Source organism: Ranitomeya variabilis, chromosome 1 (genome assembly GCF_051348905.1).
Source record: "Ranitomeya variabilis isolate aRanVar5 chromosome 1, aRanVar5.hap1, whole genome shotgun sequence".
Classification (NCBI taxonomy): Eukaryota; Metazoa; Chordata; class Amphibia; order Anura; family Dendrobatidae; genus Ranitomeya; species Ranitomeya variabilis.
In genome coordinates this window covers 646583043-646603625 of record NC_135232.1, presented here as the reverse complement: position 1 = coordinate 646603625, position 20583 = coordinate 646583043, and the positions used below count along the sequence as shown (strand labels likewise).

Below are 20583 nucleotides of genomic sequence, written 5' to 3'. Positions count from 1 at the left end.
CCTCATTTACACTTAGCAGTATAGTTTAGCTGTACGCCGTATAACCGATATCTAGCATTACACCAGTGCGGTGCTGCTCACAAGTGCCGGTGATTCTATATTTCCAGTTTTGCTTGTTTGCCAACTCCTAGTCTCCATTCTGCCGGTTTGATGAAATGTCACATTGATCCAATGAATATCTTTACCCTTCAGCGCTGCATCCGACTCTTTAATTTACCTCATTGGAACAATTTCCTTTGCCTTAATTATAAAGGAAGGGGGTTGTCTAGACAGGCTTCGTGTACATTAGAACAGAGCAGGATCAAAGTCCATCTTTTATTGACAGGCCAAACAGCCCAGGCTAAGTGATAACAGAAATGTGCTTAGTATTGTCCCAGAAACGTACTTGCCGGAGAGTGAGGACATGCGAGCAGATGCCTTCCTAAAGATGCAAGCAAGGTTTCCTTGAGAAGTGGTTTATATCATGGGATAAAGCCACAAATGCTCCTCTCGCAATGATGATACAGATGGAAAAATCTCAGTGTCTTGTCCATAGATCTGAGCGTCACTCTATGGGGCTCATTCAGACGTCACTGATTTTTCACCAGCATGTTAATAAGGGCCCGGTTTTTCTTCAGTTTTTTGGATCAGATTGTCATCAGTGTTTGGTCCCTGTGACAGTTTTTGCAATCAGTGTGGCATCGTTTTTTGTTGTATGCAAAAATAATCTGATGACGATTTCTCCAGCTTCTCCCAGCAAACAGTCATTAAGCACTGGACAGCACACAATTGCAACTATGACGCTATCTGTGCGCTGCCTGACTTTTTTGTGGATCTATAGACTTTAAGTTTGTGATTTTGATTGATTGTTAGGCTGAAAACCAGACTGGTTTCTTGCAGTCCGCGAAAAAATACAGACGTCTGAATGAGGCCGATATCCATGTCTAAGGGCCCAGATATCCATGTCTAAGGGCCTGATTCATCCAAGCTTTTATTCTGGAATTCTGCTGTAAAAAGCTTCAAAAAGTTGAAGCGTTTTGGTGCAATGCTAACATTTCCGGAATTTTGGATTCTCACACCATTTTTGCCTCAGCTCTGACAAAGTAGATGGTGCTAAGGTGGGACGGTGTCTTGGCAACCCCTGCTCTTCAATTTGGTGGTGGTCCTTATGCCACAAATCTTACTCCGGTCACTGAATTGGAGGAAGATTTATGGCGAGGCGCAAACTGCTTGTCAGATGCTCTTAGGAAGGCACTGTAGGGGGAAGAGTCAGACGGCCATATAACTGTGACGTGGATCGCAATGCTTGGATTGGCCGTCAGCTTTCCCTATCCGAGTGTGACAGCAGCGTAGAAATACAGGCCGTCACACTTGGGTCGGGAGAGCGGACGGCCAATCCGTTCATTGCATTGCGATCCACGTCAAAGTTATACGGCCGTCTGACTCTTCCCTAATGTGTAGGATAAAGAAACAGACCTAGTAATGAAAATCTGACTTTTCTTTTGCGTACCAGAAAAAACACTGATGTCTGAATGTGGTTAAAGGGAACCTGTCACCCCCAAAATCGAAGGTGAGCTTAAGCCCACCTGCATCAGGGGCTTATCTACAGCATTCTGTAATGCTTTAGATAAGCCCCCGATGTATCCTGGAAGATGAGAAAAAGAGGTTATATTATACTCACCCTGGGGGCGGTCCCGCTGCTGTCCGGTCCGATGGGCGTCGCGGTGCGGGTCCAGCGCCTCCTATCTTACGATGACGTCCTCTTCTTGTCTTCAGGCTGCGGCTCCGTCGCAGGCATAGTTTGCCCTGTTGAGGGCAGAGCAAAGTACTGCAGTGCGCAGGCGCCGGGAAAGGTCAGAGAGGCCCAGTGCCTGCGCACTGCAGTACTTTGCTCTGCCCTCAACAGGGCAGACAAAGTACGCCTGCGCCAGAGCCGCAGCGTGAAGACAAGAAGAGGACGTCATCTTAAGAAGATGGGAGGCGCCGGACCGGACCGCGACACCCATTGGACCGGAGCGGGAGCACCCCTGGGTGAGTATAATCTAACCTTTTTTTTTTTTTTTTCATCTTTCAGGATACATCGGGGGCTTATCTACAGCATTCCAGAATGCTGTAGATAAGCCCCTGATACCGGTGTGCTTAGCTCACCTTCGATTTTGGGGGTGACCGGTTCCCTTTAAAAGCATACAAGCCAACAGGTGGGGAGGACGCTCTTGTCTTCTGTTGCTTGACCATACAATGGCACACCGAGTTCTTCAGATCCATCTGGACTTTGTGCCTCTGTACGAGGTCTGGGCACGACTTTGCTGAGTTTTCTATAGACTGCATATGATTCGCTCTTCTCTCTAAACCCAACTGAGCCCATTGCTTGCTATTGAGCTGCAAATCGTTCTGCGCTAACCCGAGTGGAAGGGGTTAACTGCGTCCTTTAAGAATAATACAAGAGGAGGATTAGGTTGTTTCAATTGAAGCCATCATTGGCTTTGTATCGCTCAGGAGGAGGTTAAGAGACTGGAGAAAAGAAATCAATAGTAAAGCTATCCTGAATAGATTGTGCCCACATATTCTAAGAAAACTCATTATGACGGATGGAAGCGCACGGGGCTCCGGGTGGAGAAATCTGCACTTGGATTTTAATTGACTGTTTGCTCAATTGGAAAACAAAGTGGAAATCTTGTGTTTGGTAATGTATTCTTGGGTTCTTTTTTGGGTTTTACCATAGATTTGCCATGTCCGCTTTGCTTTCATTCATGCTGTGTGTCCATTGCGTGGGTCTGGATTACTGCACATCAGCGTGCAAGATGTAAGCCTCTCTGACACATTATATAATCAGTCCGCACAGCACAGATACCAGTGTCTGAACATATGTAGCACTGCCTGTATACAGATCAGATTGCTCCAGCCATTTATTCCCCGTCACTCATATATGTCAGGTGCTGGTGTGTCCTGCCGTAGGAGTGCTAATCTCCAGAAGAGCAAAGGATCCTGCCGTAGGAGCGCTTATCTCCAGGCGAGCAAAGGATCCTGCCGTAGGAGAGCTAATCTCCAGGCGAGCAAAGGATCCTGCCGTAGGAGCGCTAATCTCCAGGCGAGCAAAGGATCCTGCCATAGGAGCGCTAATCTCCAGGTGAGCAAAGGATCCTGCCGTAGGAGCACTAATCTCCAGGCGAGCAAAGGATCCTGCCGTAGGAGCGCTAATCTCCAGGCGAGCAAAGGATCCTGCCGTAGGAGCACTAATCTCCAGGCGAGCAAAGGATCCTGCCGTAGGAGCGCTAATCTCAAGGTGAGCAAAGGATCCTGCCGTAGGAGCGCTAATCTCCAGGCGAACAAAGGATCCTGCTGTAGGAATGCTAATCTCCAGGCGAGCAAAGGATCCTGCCGTTGGAGTGCTAATCTCCAGGCAAGTACACAATGACATGTTATAAAACTCCACATACCCGACTGTACACCAATTACACATATATGTGGAAACCCAGGAATTTGCATCTCGGCCCACCTGCTATTTGTTGGTCTACCAGTGCATTCTTCATAGGGTTTATTTAGTTTTAGAAGAGACATATATGCCAAGGTCTAAGTTTGCACCAGGGCTGTGGAGTTGGTAAGCCAAACCTCCGACTGACACGGACTCCTCAATTTCCCTGACTCCCGACTCCCCAGCACTGCCTCACTACTGAGCATGTACATAAAGTGCAGCACAGATTCATCTCTACTAAACAGATCCTTAGATGATTATTTATTATTATAGCGCCATTTATTCCATGGCACTTTACATGTGAAAAGGGGTATACATAAGAACAAGTATAATAATCTTAAACTATTCAAGTCACTGAGTGGTACAGGAGGAGAGAGGACCCTGCCTGTGAGGGCTTACAGTCTACAACGGAAGGGTGAGGATACAGTAGGTGAGGGTCGAGCTGGTTGTGCAGCGGTTTGGTGGAACGAGCGTTACTGCAGGTTGAAGGCTTGTCAGGAGAGGTGGGTTTTCAGGTTCCTTTTGAAGGTTTTCCACGGTAGACGAGAGTCTGATATGTTGTGGTGTAGAGTTCCAGATTAAGGGCTTGTTTCCATTTGCGAGAAACACGTCCGTGTCTCGCATGTGGAAACCAAGCTCTGGCACCGGCACTCCAGAGCGGAGCGTGCGGCTCCATGTGTTGCTATGCGGCCGCACGCTCCGCTCCCAAGTGCCAGCACCAGAGCTTGGTTTCCACATGCGAGACACGGACGTGTTTCTCGCAAATGGAAACAAGCCCTAAGGGGGATTCACTGGGGTAGTCTTGTATGTGATTGTGGGAAGAGGGGAGTAGAGAAGGAAATCTTGTGAGGATCGAAGGATGTGTGCTGGTACCGGAAAACTAGATGAAATGATGGACATTGTGGGATTCTGGTTACTTAAAGGTACCTTCACACGAAACGACATTATAACGATATCGCTAGCAATCCGTGACGTTGCAGCGTCCTCGCTAGCGATATCGTTTCGTTTGACACGCAGCAGCGATCAGGATCCTGCTGTGATGTCGCTGGTCGCTGAATAAAGTCCAGAACTTTATTTGGTCGTCCGATCGCTGTGTATCGTTGTGTTTGACACCAAAAGCAACGATACCAGCGATATTTTACACTGGTAACCAGGGTAAACATCGGGTTACTAAGCGCAGGGCCGCGCTTAGTTACCCGATGTTTACCCTGGTTACTAGCGTAAAATGTAAAAAAAACAAACAGCACATACTCACATTGCGTCCCCTGCAGTCTGCTTCCTCCTCTGACTCAGCGCCGCAAAGTGAAAGTGAAAGCAGCACAGCGGTGACGTCACCGCTCTGCTCTCACTGTACGGCGCTCAGTCAGTCAGGAAGTGGACGCAGGGGGACGTGAATGTAAGTATGTGCTGTTTGTTTTTTTTAGATTTTACGCTGGTAACCAGGGTAAACATCGGGTTACTAAGCGCGGCCCTGCGCTTAGTTACCCGATGTTTACCCTGGTTACCAGGGGACCTCGGCATAGTTGATCGCTGGAGAGCGGTCTGTGTGACAGCTCTCCAGCGACCAAACAGCGACGCTGCAGCGATCGACATCGTTGTCGCTATCGCTGCAGCGTCGCTTCGTGTGAAGGTACCTTAAGAGGTGATATCTGGTCCAGAGAGGTAGATCTGTGTGTCATCAGCGTAGATATTATACTGAAAGCCGTGGGACATTGAGCTGTCCCAGGCTGAAGTTGTAGATGGAGAAGAGAAGGGGTCCTAAAACTGCACCTCAGAACCTCGGAGGACACCGACAGATAGGGGAGGAGATGAGGAGGAATTGGTGTGTGAGTTGGAGACCCTGAATGTCCGGTCTGTTAGGTATGAGGAGATCCAGGATAGGGCCAAGTCTGTGATGCCAAGAGATGAAAAACTCTAGTAGTAAGAGGGAATGGTCCACTGTGTCAAAAGCAGAAGACAGGTCCAGGAGGGGGACGAAAGAGTAGTGTCGCTTGGATTTGGCAGTTAGTAGGTCATTGGAGACTTTAGTCAAGGCAGTTTCAGTGGAATGTTGAGGTCTGAAGCCAGATTGTAAGCCGTGAAAGAGGGAGTGGGAGGAGAGGTTATCAGGAACAGAACAGACATTTATAGGATATTTCATAACTTTCCCAAATTATTAAAAAAAAATAAAATACAGCACATCCTGCTTTGAACTACTGTACCCAATTTATTATATATTGTACGAGCCAGAGTCGGTCCACTTTACACAGACTCCAACTCTTAGGGTACTGTCACACAGTGCAATTTTGATCGCTACGACGGCACGATTCGTGACGTTCTAGCGATATCGTTACGATATCGCTGTGTCTGACACGCTACTGCGATCAGGGACCCTGCTGAGAATCGTACGTCGTAGCAGATCGTTTGGAACTTTCTTTCGTCGCTGGATCTCCCGCTGTCATCGCTGGATCGCACTTAGTAACCCGATGTTTACCGTGGTTACCAGCGTAAAAGTAAAAAAAAACAAACCGTACATACTCACCATCTGATGTCCGTCAGGTCCCTTCCCGTCCGCTTCCCGCTCTGACTGTCTGCCGGCCGGAAAGTGAGAGCAGATCACAGCGGTGACGTCACTGCTGTGCTGTGCTCTCACTGTACGGCGGCACTCAGTCAGAGCGGGAAGCAGACGGCAAGGGACCTGACGGACATCAGATGGTGAGTATGTACGTTTTTTTTTTTTTTTACTTTTACGCTGGTAACCACGGTAAACATCGGGTTACTAAGCGCGGCCCTGCGCTTAGTAACCCGATGTTTACCCTGGTTACCCGGGGACTTCGGCATCGCTCCAGCGCCGTGATTGCACAGTGTGACCGCAGTCTACGACGCTGGAGCGATAATCATACGACGCTGCAACGTCACGAATCGTGCCGTCGTAGCGATCAAAATTGCACAGTGTGACAGTACCCTTACTCCACCAAAATGGACTTCGTCTCCATGACTTTGACTTCTTAGCCCTGGTTGGCAGTGGCACAGGATCAGTGGATTGATGTCGTCATACCCTATGTAATAGATTTGTTTAGACATGGTGGCAACAGACAATTAATAGTCAGTTGGAAGACCCCCCTCCCCCCATATAGGAGAAGGGAAAAATAGGTCTTGGGGTATGTTCCCACGGTCAGTAAACGCTGCGGGTTGGACACTGCGTACATCTGCAGCGTCCATCCCACAGCAGCCAGATGTTACAGCATAGTGGATGGGATTTGAAGAAATCCCATCTCCACTATGCGTGCATCGGCACCCGCAGCTTCCCTGCGGAGAACCACATGTGGCACTTCTTTCCAGACAGCAGCATGTCAATTTATCTTGCGGAGATGCACAGGCTCCGCAAGATAAATGTCCCCGTGGGTTAAGGAGCCTGCTGAAAACTCTTCATGAAAGGACAGGAAATATGAGTCTAAAATAAAGGAGCGATCACTCGGCCGAGCTCTCCCATGTTCTCTGAGAGCCACCTTTTGACATATTGGCTGGCGGCTTATCTCCGGGAGAAGAATTTGATCGACATCTCTCCCAACCTGTCAATTTGGCCTTAAGGCTCCCATACCCATCAACCTAAATTTGTCCAAATCTGCTTAGTCTAATGTGTACAGATAATATTGTCGTCTATGAGGGTCAAGCAGCTTAAATTTTTCTGCCCAAGCTTTTTGTTTAGCTGGAGATGAGCAGCTACCAGGGGTGTCTGACCTCCGCTTTCTCCATGTTTAGTGGAGTCAAGCATTCATGTGTATAATGGGGTGGGGAGAGATTACTGTCATGTATGATCCTTTTTAGGATGGTATTATTATATTTTTGTTTTCTTTATTATTAGCGAGCTCTGTGCATATCCATTTCATTGTACCACACCCAGACCTAGTGCACCTTATGGAATTCGGGAACGATGCCTTAAAATTCATTAGCCGTCTGCTCTTATGATCTATGTATCAGTACGTGCCCCTAGGTGACTGCAGGAGGCTTTCATTTATGTGAAGGCGATCCATCATCCGAGATTACTGCACCATGTAACGTATGCTCCTTCACTTACTCAACTCTTTTATGTTTGATAGCTTTAATTCATTTGCTGTGTTTTTCCAATTAGCTTTTTCAATTACACTTTTAATTCTGCAGGAAACTTTCCTTTTTTTGTTCTTCTTTTCCTTAACCGTTTTTATTTTTTGCAACCTGTTGATTGGACAGTGTTGTGTTAAGTTTGCAGTGGATTCCATCAGGATGAGTTTCAAATACCTGACATTCACTTTCTCCACAAAGAATGAGAGAGAGAAAAAAAAAAAAAGCAGCACAAAAACCCCCAAACATATACAGAAAAGAGGATTAACAAGTAAGAAGAATAGTTTTAACCTTTTATTATTTTTCTTTTTTTATTTCTTTATTTATGGAGGTTATGCTCCAAAAAGAACTCCTTCTAAAACGCAGGGCCGCGCTTAGTAACCCGATGTTTACCCTGGTTACAGTGTAAAATGTAAAATAACAAACAGTACATACTCACATTCGCGTCCCCCGGCGGTCCGCTTCCTGCACTGACTGAGCACCGGCCCTAACAGCAGAGCGGTGACGTCACCGCTGTGCTGTACTTTCACTTTACGGCCGGCGCTCAGTCAGTGCAGGAAGCAGACAGCGAGGGACGTGTGACAGACATCAGAGGGTGAGTATGTACTGTTTGTTTTTTTTACTTTTACGATGGTAACCAGGGTAAACATCGGGTTGCTAAATGCGGCCCTGCACTTAGTAACCCGATGTTTACCCTGGTTACAAGCGAACGCATCGTTGGATCGGTGTCACACACACCGATCCAACGATGACAGCGGGAGATCCAGCGACGAAAGAAAGTTCCAAATGATCTGCTACGACGTACGATTCTCAGCAGGGTCCCTGATCGCTGCTGCGTATCAGACACACCGATATCGTATGGATATTGCTGGAACGTCACGGATCGTACCGTCGTAGCGACAAAAGTGCCACTGTGAGACAGTACCCTTAGAATTGAGACCCCCCCCCATACACATTAGTCTAAGGGTACCGTCTCACAGTGGCACTTTTGTCGCTACGACGGTACGATCCGTGACGTTCCAGCGATATCCATACGATATCGCTGTGTCTGACACGCAGCAGCGATCAGGGACCCTGCTGAGAATCGTACGTCGTAGCAGATCGTTTGGAACTATTTCGTCGCTGGATCTCCCGCTGTCATCGCTGGATCGGTGTGTGTGACACCGATCCAGCGATGCGTTCGCTTGTAACCAGGGTAAACATCGGGTTACTAAGCGCAGGGCCGCGCTTAGTAACCCGATGTTTACCCTGGTTACCATCGTAAATGTAAAAAAACCCAAACCGTACATACTCACATTCCGGTGTCCGTCAGGTCCCTAGCCGTCTGCTTCCCGCACTGACTGACTGCCGGACGGAAAGTAAAAGCAGAGCACAGCGGTGACGTCACCGCTGTGCCCTGCTTTCCGGCCGGCACTGACAGTCAGTGCAGGAAGCTGACGGCGAGGGACCTGACGGACACCGGAATGTGAGTATGTACGGTTTGTTTTTTCTTACATTTACGATGGTAACCAGGGTAAACATCGGGTTACTAAGCGCGGCCCTGCGCTTAGTAACCCGATGTTTACCCTGGTTACCCGGGGACTTCGGCATCGTTGGTCGCTGGAGAGCTGTCTGTGTGACAGCTCCCCAGCGACCACACAACGACTTACCAACGATCACGGCCAGGTCGTATCGCTGGTCGTGATCGTTGGTAAATCGTTTTGTGTAACGGTACCCTAATGGCGGCCGCGTCCGGTGATATCGGCAGGTTCTGCTGACACTGATATGTAAAGGAATGCATGTTGATCTCGCTTGTCGAATTTTGAATTGCTGACCGCTTTGGTTCTTCCCAGAATAAGCCGCCGGCAAAGATGTTTGACGGTGTGTTTCTCATAGAGGACACAGAAGCACTCAGCCAACCGAGTTCTCTTGTGTAGAGAGTCTGGCAAGAAGGTTGCCGGATGAGTGGTCCACCTATTCCTGAAAAGAAAAGGATCGTCAGCCCGAAATTGGGGGCACACACATCAGCCCAATACACATTAGATGGCGGACAAAAGATACTTCGGCAGATCAATCAGTTAGCCATCTCATGTGTATGGGAGGGTCTTTGCGTTGGCCGAACCCACCAATATCGACTTGTTCGGCTGATGTTAGTCTTGTGTATGGTGCCCCTGACTTTCCCTCAATTTCAGAATGCTGGTCCTTTTTTTTTTTTTTTTTCTCAGCAAGATAAGCCACCACCAGAGCAGTCAAGCGTCGGCTCTCTCATAGAGAGCACCGGAGCGCTTCCGAGCTTCAGCCGAGATGGCTGCTGGCCAAATCATCGTGCTGCCCACAGTCAGTGTATAGGAAGCTTGACCCCTTCTAAAGTGCCCCCTTCAGAATAGATACCTGTCAGCGAAATGATCATTTGGCCGTTCACTATGTGCCCTGTACACCGGCTCCAGTGTTCTCTATGAGAAAGGAGGAAGGCTCTGGCAGCAGATTATCTCTCATAGAATAAAAGGATTGGCAGTCTGAAGTAGGACAAGCCTGATCTAACTCAACCCTAAAAATCATTTGCCGTTGGATAGTTGGGGGCTCCCATACACATAAAACTGTTGATGGATCTCACCGATATTGCCAAGTGTGGCCGACTTTAGTATGTGTATGGGAGAGGGGTCTTATGAGTGTGTTTTTTTTTTTTTTTTATTTTGTCTGTCAAGGTTCCTTTGTTCTTGCTGTCAAAATTTGCCCAAATGGATAGTTCTTGTAAAAATGAGCGATATTGCAATTTACTGCTTATTAAAATTTTCAGACATTCTTGAGATATTAACACTTTTCTTTTGTTTATAGCTCGTTGCTTAGGAGACCGACCACCACTGCTGTGTAGGTTGTAAGCATTGCTTTGAAGGTGGATGGAAATGGGAGATAATGGTGCTCTCCAGTGATCCTGGCTAGCATCAAAACAGGGCTTAGTTACAAGCTCAATAGAAAAGCTCCTGTAAGCCTAGTACATGTCCTGAAGCGTTGTCATCTCAAGAATGTCACAACATTTTTAATAAGCCATGAATTGCATAATTGAATTCTGCAGAAGGGAATAACCTCTTTTAAGAAGCATTCATACAATTACAGTAACTTTTTTATACATGTGTGCTGCTAATATATCTAGATTTACCGTAGTTATCATTTCTCTGGATTCACATCTGCAACATAGAACTTACGTAGCTCACCCAGATACTAGCTAGCATGTTAATACTTTCTGTGTGCCCAACTGTAGCTTCAAAACTATTGTCAGCTCACATTTACTCTGATGAAATAGTAAAAGCTGCAGCCGATCAATGACTACTGATCGACTGGAGCCTCCACATGACAAAACAATGTCATGCGGCCCACTGGGAATGCTGACATCTCTTCTGGAACCAGGCCAAAGCAAGAGGTGAGTATTCGTCCTGGTTATTTTTCTGGCCCTGCAGTGGTATAAGTGGGGTGGTGTTCTCTTCAGTAGTGGACAACCCCTTTAAATTTTTCCTTTCTGTAATTCGACACATGTAATATACACTGCTCAAAAAAATAAAGCGAACACTTAAACAACAGGATATAACTCCAAGTAAATCAAACTTCTGTGAAATCAAACTGTCCACTTAGGAAGCAACACTGTTTGACAATCGGTTTCACATGCTGTTGTGCAAATGGAATAGACAACAGATGGAAATTATTGGCAATTATCAAGACACACTCAATAAAGGAGTGGTTCTGCAGGTGGGGACCACAGACCATATCTCCGTACCAATGCTTTCTGGCTGATGTTTTGGTCACTTTTGAATGTTGGTTGTGCGTTCACACTCATGGTAGCATGAGACGGAATCTACAACCCACACAAGTGGCTCAGGTAGTGCAGCTCATCCAGGATGGCACATCAATGCGAGCTGTGGCAAGGTTTGCTGTGGCTGTCAGCGTAGTGTCCAGAGGCTGGAGGTGCTACCAGGAGACATAGAGGGGGCCGTAGGAGGGCAACAACCCAGCAGCAGGACCGCTACCTCAGCCTTTGTGCAAGGAGGGACAGGAGGATCACTGCCAGAGCCCTGCAAAATGACCTCCAGCAGGCCACAGATGTGCATGTGTCTGCACAAACGGTTAGAAACCGACTCCATGAGGATTGTCTGAGTGCCCGACGTCCACAGATGAGGGTTGTGCTCACAGCCCAACACCAAGCAGGACGCTTGGCATTTGCCACAAAACACCAGGATTGGCAAATTTGCCACTGGAGCCCTGTGCTCTTCACAGATGAAAGCAGGTTCACACTGAACACATGTGACAGACGTGCCAGAGTCTGGAGACGCCGTGGAGAGCGATCTGCTGCCTGCCACATCCATCAGCATGACCAATTTGGCAGTGGGTCAGTAATGGTGTGGGGTGGCATTTCTTTGGAGGGCTGCACAGCCCTCCATGTGCTCGCCAGAGGTAGCCTGACTGCCATTAGGTACCGAGATGAGATCCTCAGACCCCTTGTGAGACCATATGCTGGTGCGGTTGGCCCTGGGTTCCTCCTAATGCAGGACAATGCCAGACCTCATGTGGTTGGAGTGTGTGAGCAATTCCTGCAAGATGAAGGCACTGAAGCTATGGACTGGCCCGCCCATTCCCCAGACCTGAATCCTATTGAACACATCTGGGACATCATGTCTCGCACCATCCACCAACATCACGTTGCACCACAGACTGTCCAGGAGTTGGCAGATGCTTTAGTCCAGGTCTGAGAGGAGATCCCTCAGGAGACCATCCACCGTCTCATCAGGAGCATGCCCAGGCGTTGTAGGGAGGCCATACAGGCACGTGGAGGCCACACACACTACTGAGCATCATTTCTTTGTCTTGAGGCATTTCCACTGAAGTTGGATCAGCCTGCAACATCATTTTCCTCTTGAAATAATGATTTGAGCATCATTCCAACTCCAGACCTCTGTGGGATATTAGTTGTGATTTACGTTGATCATTTTTAGGTTTTACTGTCCACAACACATTCCACTATGTAATGAATAAAGATTTACAACTGGAATATTTCATTCAGTGATATCTAGGATGTGGGATTTTAGTGTTCCATATATATATATATATATATATCTCTTTCCCTCTGGAGACACGGACAGGGGATGATACTGTGATCTGTGAGTCAGGCCCTGGGAAACGAAGGGGAGTCAGTGGGAGCTTACCGCCCTCATTATCTGGCTCTCATCACAGCCTGCTCTGACATAAGCCCTGGAGACATGAGGTGAAAGCATCAGGACCCCTAGGAAGTGTGATCCTCTACAGGGTCACCCGTCAGTAAATGGCCAAACAGCAGCTGTTGTCAGCCACTTATTAATCTGTTGCACTGACCAGACCTATAAAGGACTGAGCTAATGACTAACCAGGAGAAGACCTGCCATCTTGTTACTTTCTTGGTGTATCCCTGGCACACGTATAATGATCACTTACTTACAGGAGTCTTGTCTGATTTTCACCGCCTTTGTACGGGTGATTTTGATTCGTGACTCAGATCAAAAACGGACATGATTGCTTGATTTTTTTTATTTTTCTTGGTAAAAAAAAACAAACCCAAAAACAAAACACGGACATGTGAACAGCCCCATTGACTAAAATGGGTACGTGTTGTATCCGTAAAAAAAATTGCATCCTCAAGATGTTTTTTTGTTGTTGTTTACTTTGCAGCATGTCAAATGTTTTAGTGTTTTTGCAGCGTTTTTTCACCCATTCAAATGACTGGGGAAAAAAAGCACGTAAAAACGTATAAAAATTAACTTAAGCGCGCTTTTTTTTTTCCCCTGCCACCACTCTGGTTGTTGGTGCAGCCTGCATTCACACATCAGAGTGCGGACCAGGCATAGGAGTGCACATAGATTTGTTCAACTTTGGGGACTTTTTGTTAAATTAAATTTTTGTATTTTTCGCTAAAAATCAGTTTTGTTTTTGGATTTTATTAAACTGTTTGCACCTTTTTTTTTTTTTTTGCTTTTTCAAGCTTTTTTTTTCTCGTACATTCAGCTTTTGTGTGGTCTGTGGTTGTGAATCAGCTGATAATTCAGAAAAAAGGCAGATAGGAGAGTTACAAACTCCCATCAGACCATCTGAATGAGCTCACTTATGGATTCTCAGTTAACTCATTCTGCAGCCAGCAATAGTGCCACTATCGAAGGGCATAGAAGGAAAACGGTTCCAAATTTTTAATGAAACCCAATTACAAAAATTATTTTTAGCCAAAAATACATAAATTTAATAAAAGAAAAAGTCCCCAAAGGTGAACATATCAATGTACGCTCCCATGCGTACTAATGTGCATGAGTTAGTGATGAGCAGATCCGGTTCAGCATCCAGGCAGTGGTACCTGGCAGTTGATGGAAGGCCCTCGAATCGCTTACCTTTTTGTGTCCATGGTGCAGGTTGATTAACTAGGGTTGGCGCAACATCTTTTTTTTTTTTTTTTTTTACCTTCAACTAATATGCAAAAAAAAAAAAATTCTTATCTCTGAAAGAGGCTACATTCAGAGAAGGTGTTAGTTCATGGCCCAGTCAAATTTTGGTTGGCACTGTAGCTGAGTGACACATCGTTGGAATCGGGCTCTCTGCCCCTACATCGTGCTGCTTTTGGATTGCATAACAAAACCTGTCGACAGATTCCCTTTGTTTGTTTTGTATTTTTTAAATTGACTAAAATTGCATTTTTTTTCTTATTTTTTGATTGCAAAATTTTTCCTGGTATTTGACACAGTACTTTTTTTTTGGCTCAGTTTTTGTCTTGCTCTGATGAGAAATGTATGCGAGCCAAGAAAAGCCCGACGTCAGCAATCAGCCAGGAGTGTTCCCAGTTGTGATTGGCAATCTTGTTAATGGGAGCGGGGTGGAATAATGCCGTCCACGGTCACCGGCAGGTTTTACATTCACATTTCTCTGTGCCGCTGCGGCTGGATTTCTGTAGGAAGTAATATTTTTACTTGACTCTTCAGATGACCGGTTTCCCTTCTGGCTTCCTCCTGCCTCTTGCGAGCGTAAATAATAGATCTTTCTATGCTCATTGGAAATCTGTTCATGATATAGTTTCAAACTCCATGCAATGTTCTCACCACGTCTGTTTCCAAAAACCAAAAAAACAAAAACTGGTACTGTATACTAATTGTGTACGGTAAACCCAAAGAAATGAGCTGCATCGTATGTAGGTAGGTGCACATTCACACTGTGGTCATAAAGAAGCATAACCTAGGATTAAAATAAATGAGCCAATACCCTGCAGTAAGTAAGTAAATAGTAATAGTAGTACATGTAAATAACATACAGTACTTAGTTGACAATTTTTTGATCAAAAAAGGCATACAAGCCATCCCACCGTGACAAGGTGATCCAATCGGGATGGCCCCTAACTAGTATTTCACCAACAGGCTTTAAAATAGAAGGGGCTAGGCCTGACTGTTAAAGCAACATTTAGTCTATACGGGCAGGTGGAAAGCTATAGAGTCAGCTCTGGGTTTTGCTCCGTCCCGTCTATTTTGAGGCCTGCTGGCACATAGAAAGGAGAGGTGAACTACAAGAGTTGGGGTCCATCTTGATTGCGGTCACCTTGTCTTGATGGGATGGCTTTTATGCTTTTTTGATCGAAATAATGTCACGTACCCTATATTATTTATGTGTACTATTATTTACTTACTGCAGGGGATTTGCTCATTTTGTTTTTTATCCTAGTTTTATAATTGTGTCCTGTGTAGAACAGATTGCTCAGATAGTTATACACTAAAGGTACCTTCACACTAAGCGACTTTACAACGACAACGATCCGTGACGTTGCAGCGTCCTGGATAGCGATATCGTTGTGTTTGACACGCAGCAGCGATCTGGATCCTGCTGTGATATCGCTGGTCGTTGCTGAAAGTCCAGAACTTTATTTGGTCGTCAGATCGGCAACCAGGGTAACCCGATGTTTACCCTGGTTACCATTGTAAATGTAAAAAAAAAACAGTACATACTCACCTTCTGATGTCCGTCAGGTCCCTGGCCGTCTGCTTCCCGCACTGACTGTGAGCGCCGGCCGGCCGTAAAGCACAGCACATCGGTGACGTCACCGCTGTGCTCTGCTTTTACTTTACGGCCGGCCGGCGCTCACAGTCAGTGCGGGAAGCAGACGGCCAGGGACCTGACGGACATCAGAATGTAAGTATGTACTGGTTTTTTTTTACATTTACAATGGTAACAGGTTAAACATCGGGTTACTAAGCGCAGCCCTGCGCTTAGTAACCCGATGTTTACCCTGGTTACCCGGGGACCTCGGCATAGTTGGTCGCTGGAGAGCTGTCTGTGTGACAGCTCTCCAGCGACCACACAGCGACGCTGCAGCGATCGGCATCGTTGTCGATATCACTGCAGCGTCGCTTAATGTGACGGTACCTTTAGTATTGAATGAAATACTCCTGTATATGTCAGATTCTTATGTTATAATTTGTTCTGCCACTTTTTATTTTTTTTCAAATCATTTTATGCTTGATAAACCATTGTGTTTATGAAAACTACAACAAGCAACCCAGCAAGTGACACATCGCTGGAATCGGGGTCTTTGTCTCTACATTATGCTGCTCTGTTTAGGTGGACAAAATCTGGTGACCGATTCCTTTTTAAGGCCCCTATACACATTATACTAACGGCGTCCAAGCCCAACGACATCAGCGAGCTTGTGTATGGGGCCTGCTGACTATCCCTGAAGAAATCATGGTGGAGGTAAGGATCCCGAATCTCATACCTTTTGTTCTGAGATACGACTCTGCCGCTCTCTTGAAGAGAACACAGGAGCACTTGGCAGAGCGTGCACTCCTGTGTTTAGGAGAAGCAGCCGAGATATCTGCCACTGTTCAGCCTACTGCTATCCATTGCTTATGGGGAGGTGTGATGTCGAATGAACATTTTGCTCAATCCTCGGCTGAATGGTGGCGGGTTCATACGGGCTGTGATCGCCAATGAGTTTTCTTGTGAACAATTGTCGGTCCATATAATCGGCCCGCTTTCTTAACAGTGCAGATAACCAAATTGGTTTGTGTGTCGTCTTTTCTCTTATGACCATGAACCTAAAACAGAAGGGTTCAGTATTGTTAAACCAACCAGATATCTTAAATTCACTTATTCAATGTCTCCATTTCAGAATCACACCCCTCCTCCTCCCCCATTTTTTGTCATTAGCACCTCTATCACCCAGTGTGAACTTGGCCTTAGAATACCCCGACACTTATTTTGACCTCGGATACCTTTTGTGAATGTGCAGCCGGTGGCGGTATAAATAGTCAGCCATTGGCACGATTTGCCACGTAGCGGTCAGGCGTGTTTTTCTGTCACGTCAGATATACATTATCCATGTCAATTTGATGTGATGGCGTTAGAAACTAATTTTCCACCCTTTTTTTTAATCTCTGTTTTATTGCTCATAAGGATGCGATCCTTACATTTTATCAGCTCATTCATTGATGGCGGACATGACTGATCTTACATAACCCACAGGACGATCCCGCTGGTAAACAATTTGCTGACGGCGGGCAAGTCCTCCGCTACATGCCAAGCAATAAGTGCTTCACAGGAGAGGACGCCGTCCGTGGAGGTTTATGGTGTGCCTGACGGAGGAACCTTTAATACACAGGCTCTAATGAACATGCCACTTAGGACGAGATGAAAAATGTGTGAACCATAGGAAGCGCTTTATCTCGGAGAAGAGCTGTCAGCATTCTCGCCTCTAATGAACATATCGGGAGCTCGGGGAGGGAGTTTCAGAGGTGCTGATAAAAGATTCTTCCGTATGAGCTGAGAATGAAAATCGTCAGACTAATTAATATGCGCTGCGGATGATGAGCCGGATACCTATATTTAATGAAACAACCCCCACAGTTACATAACACACGCCATTGCCGAGCAGCACTGCGTTCTTAACGGGGTTGGTTCATGTTCGCAAAGTGATTTTTAAGTAAAATGTATCTCCGTCGTGTGCGCGTGGGATCTTTCTGTTGTAGCAACATTATCACGGCACACACACGGACTTCGTGAGTTGGAAATATGGCTACTGTATGCCTGTGAATTAGGGCTTAGGTTAGGTTCATATTCGAGCTCTCTAAACCGAGCACTACATTGTCATGGGTTTCCTTTGGAAACTGCCAAAAAGCTATATTCTGATGGAAATAAAATGTTCAGCTCACCGTACGAAAAAAGTTTTGAACTCGCACAAGTTTAGAAACAGGATATCCTGAAAAACCTATGCGTTTCTAACCTATAAATTTGTGCAATTCTTAGTAAAAAAAAATGTTTTGCATGATGTCCAGTTTTTAAGCTTGTGTGCTTTTAATGGTTCAATAAACCTTTTTTTTTTTTTAACTTGAAAATTTGGAGATCGAGCACTGGACAAGGTTTTTTTTCGTTCCCAAAATGCAACAAAAATGTGGTTCAATTTTGTTCAGGTTGGGAAATTAGTCTTTCCAGAATGGAGGCCATATCCTGTTCACAAATGGGTGAATGGCTCCACCGGAATCCAGGTTTTTGGGGATTCCAACGTAGTGCTTGTCAAAGATGAGCACTGGAAATGTGAAAAGAGCTTTAGCTGGAGGCTGAAACATGCAACCCCCACGGCGATATTATAACCCAAGTTCTCATATTTTATCCTTCTCTGAACTGATGAGGGGCAAGGATTCTGAAACTGGATCTCTAGTTTGGCTTTATCCCTGGTCACGTTTCAAGGTTCTTCTGTGGGTGTGAATATTGGCTTAGTAGTGACCTGTCGGTGGCACTAGTATCATTTTTATTCCTTCTGGAGGTGAGCTACTTTGCAAATGTTCATCATGGCACGTTGCCTGTAAGACTTCATACACCATCTAGGTCTCCTTCATCCAAACTATCTCCTTTCCCTGAATTGCCTTACTTTCCAAAAGAGGAGAGTGTTGGTCCCGACCTTGGTAAAGCATCCTACTGGAAATATTGAGTGGTCCTAACAAATTTATACACTTTGATTTTGGCCTTACGGACCATCATTTTTGCATAAGCCCACTTTGATTTTGGCCTCATGGACCATCATTTTGGCACCCGCCTAGCTTATGGGCATAACTGTTACCAAGCTTGGCCACGGCCTTTGATCGTACTATGAGGTCAGACCAGTGTTCGCTTACATCACACAATGACCCACGCCTGATCTCTCCCAGCATCATCTGGCAGGGAAGCATTCTGTGAAACCAGCAGTAGCCAGAGTTTTGAAGTCTTTGGGCCAAAATCACTGGCCAAGTCCTTAATCATCATCCATTATTTCTCGTGGGACATCATATTTACTGATCTAGATGTTCCCACCATCACACCGCTGTTTATGGAAAGGCTGGTGTTACTAAGCAGGTGGCGACGTGCTTATTTTGTGTGTTTTTCTGTAGCCGCTGTCTAAGGCTACGTTCACATTTGCGTTGTGCGCCGCAGCATCAGCGACGCAACGCACAACGTAAACAAAAACGCAGCGAAACGCATGCACAACGCTGCGTTTTGCGCCGCATGCGTCCTTTTTTTGATTGATTTTGGACGCAGCAAAAATGCAACTTGCTGCGTCCTCTGCGCCCGGACGCGTGCGCCGCAGTGACGCATGCGGCGCAAAACGCAAGTGCGACGCATGTCCATGCGCCCCCATGTTAAATATAGGGGCGCATGACGCATGCGGCGACGCTGCGGCGCCCGACGCTGCGGCGCAGACCGCAAATGTGAACGTAGACTAACTTATTTGCTGACTTAAAGGGGCCCGAGGATTGCAAACTTCTCTTTTAGTCTCGTAAAGTCAAGAGATTTTTTTGAGGAGAACCGATGAGCTCAAAGAAGTCCACAAATGGTCTAGCACTGAGTTCGTAGTTTGCTGGCCACCAGTAAACTTAAACGCACACATAGGGCTTGTTCACACGGTGTGTTTTTTTTTCCCTGTAGATCAGCAAAAAACACGCAGCATTTTCCGGTACCAGCAAAGTGAATGACATTTTTTAAATCTCATGCCCACAGTGCAGATTTGTGGCGGGATCCTCCCTTGCATGCATGTAACCCAAAGGTCAATGAGGGCATTTCTGTGGCCAAAAAAGCTAATGCCAAAATGGTGTAGTGGTCAAGCTGCACATCTCATCCTTTCTATTGAACTAGGACATACCCGCAGCGAGAATTGACCGTTTTAGTCTATTTTTGCTACAGATATTCTCTGCAGCACATCCAGATGAAAATCTGCTGCGTTTAACCCCTAACAGAGACTCTCCTTCCAATACACATGCAAGATAGGAACATATTTCTACATGTGCATCTGTGATAGCGATTATCTGAGCTCCCCAGCTTTACTCAGCGTTCCTGGCAGTCCTGGGTAATTGCATCTCTGGGAGCGGAGCTGGTAGCGGGCTCGTCACGTCTATTTGACATCTGCAGTCACTATGGGAACTGAATATTGCTTTGTGCGTCGCAGTGATAAAAGAATCAGTCCGAACACATACTCCAGGATTCGATGAAAGGGGCGTTAAATAACCAAATTCTCCGAGTCTGCAATTTATGAATATTTGTGACCGGATCTGCCAGAATATTAAAATGGAACCTGTTTGCTGGTGATAAAATACGCGGAAACCCCACGCTAACCGCTCATTTATATCCCATTCCTAATTCTCAGACTGGGGCTACTTGGATAGGAGTAAAGGTGGTCTCTAAAATCTGTGTTGGGGCTCATTCAGACGTCCATTTATCGGGTACGAGTTTTATCTGTATTTTTCACAGATTGTACTTGCCCCTAATGTTAACAGCTCCATGGACTGAATATAGGTCTACTCTTTTTTTTATATTTTTCCTCAAAATCGCAGAAACATGTCCGATAATGATCCAAGTGTCGGATCAAAATCGACAATGCAAGTCTATGGGTCTGGAAAAAAATTGGACAACACACAGATGCCATCTTGAGTGGTGTCCATCTTTCATCTTCTCCCCACCCCATTCCCATACACTCTCTATAGAGACCCTTCGCTCTGGGGGGGCACGGAAAAGCCATTGGGGACTTGATTTGTCCTTGTCACCTGATATCCAAGGTCCCC

General features: G+C 46.1%; 1 protein-coding gene across 11 annotated transcripts in view; it reads left to right on the top strand.

Moving 5' to 3' along the window:
• The window catches only part of SIPA1L1 (signal induced proliferation associated 1 like 1), a 324202-nt gene that overhangs the window by 34524 nt on the left and 269095 nt on the right, over positions 1-20583 (top strand). Inside the window, exon 1 of one of the 11 annotated variants that reach the window (XM_077262059.1) lies at positions 2643-2662. The exons of the other annotated variants lie outside the window; for them this stretch is intronic. The gene's annotated coding sequence lies outside the window, so the exon portion shown is untranslated. Of the gene's footprint in view, positions 1-2642; positions 2663-20583 lie in introns of those variants that run through there. 11 annotated transcript variants of the gene reach the window in all.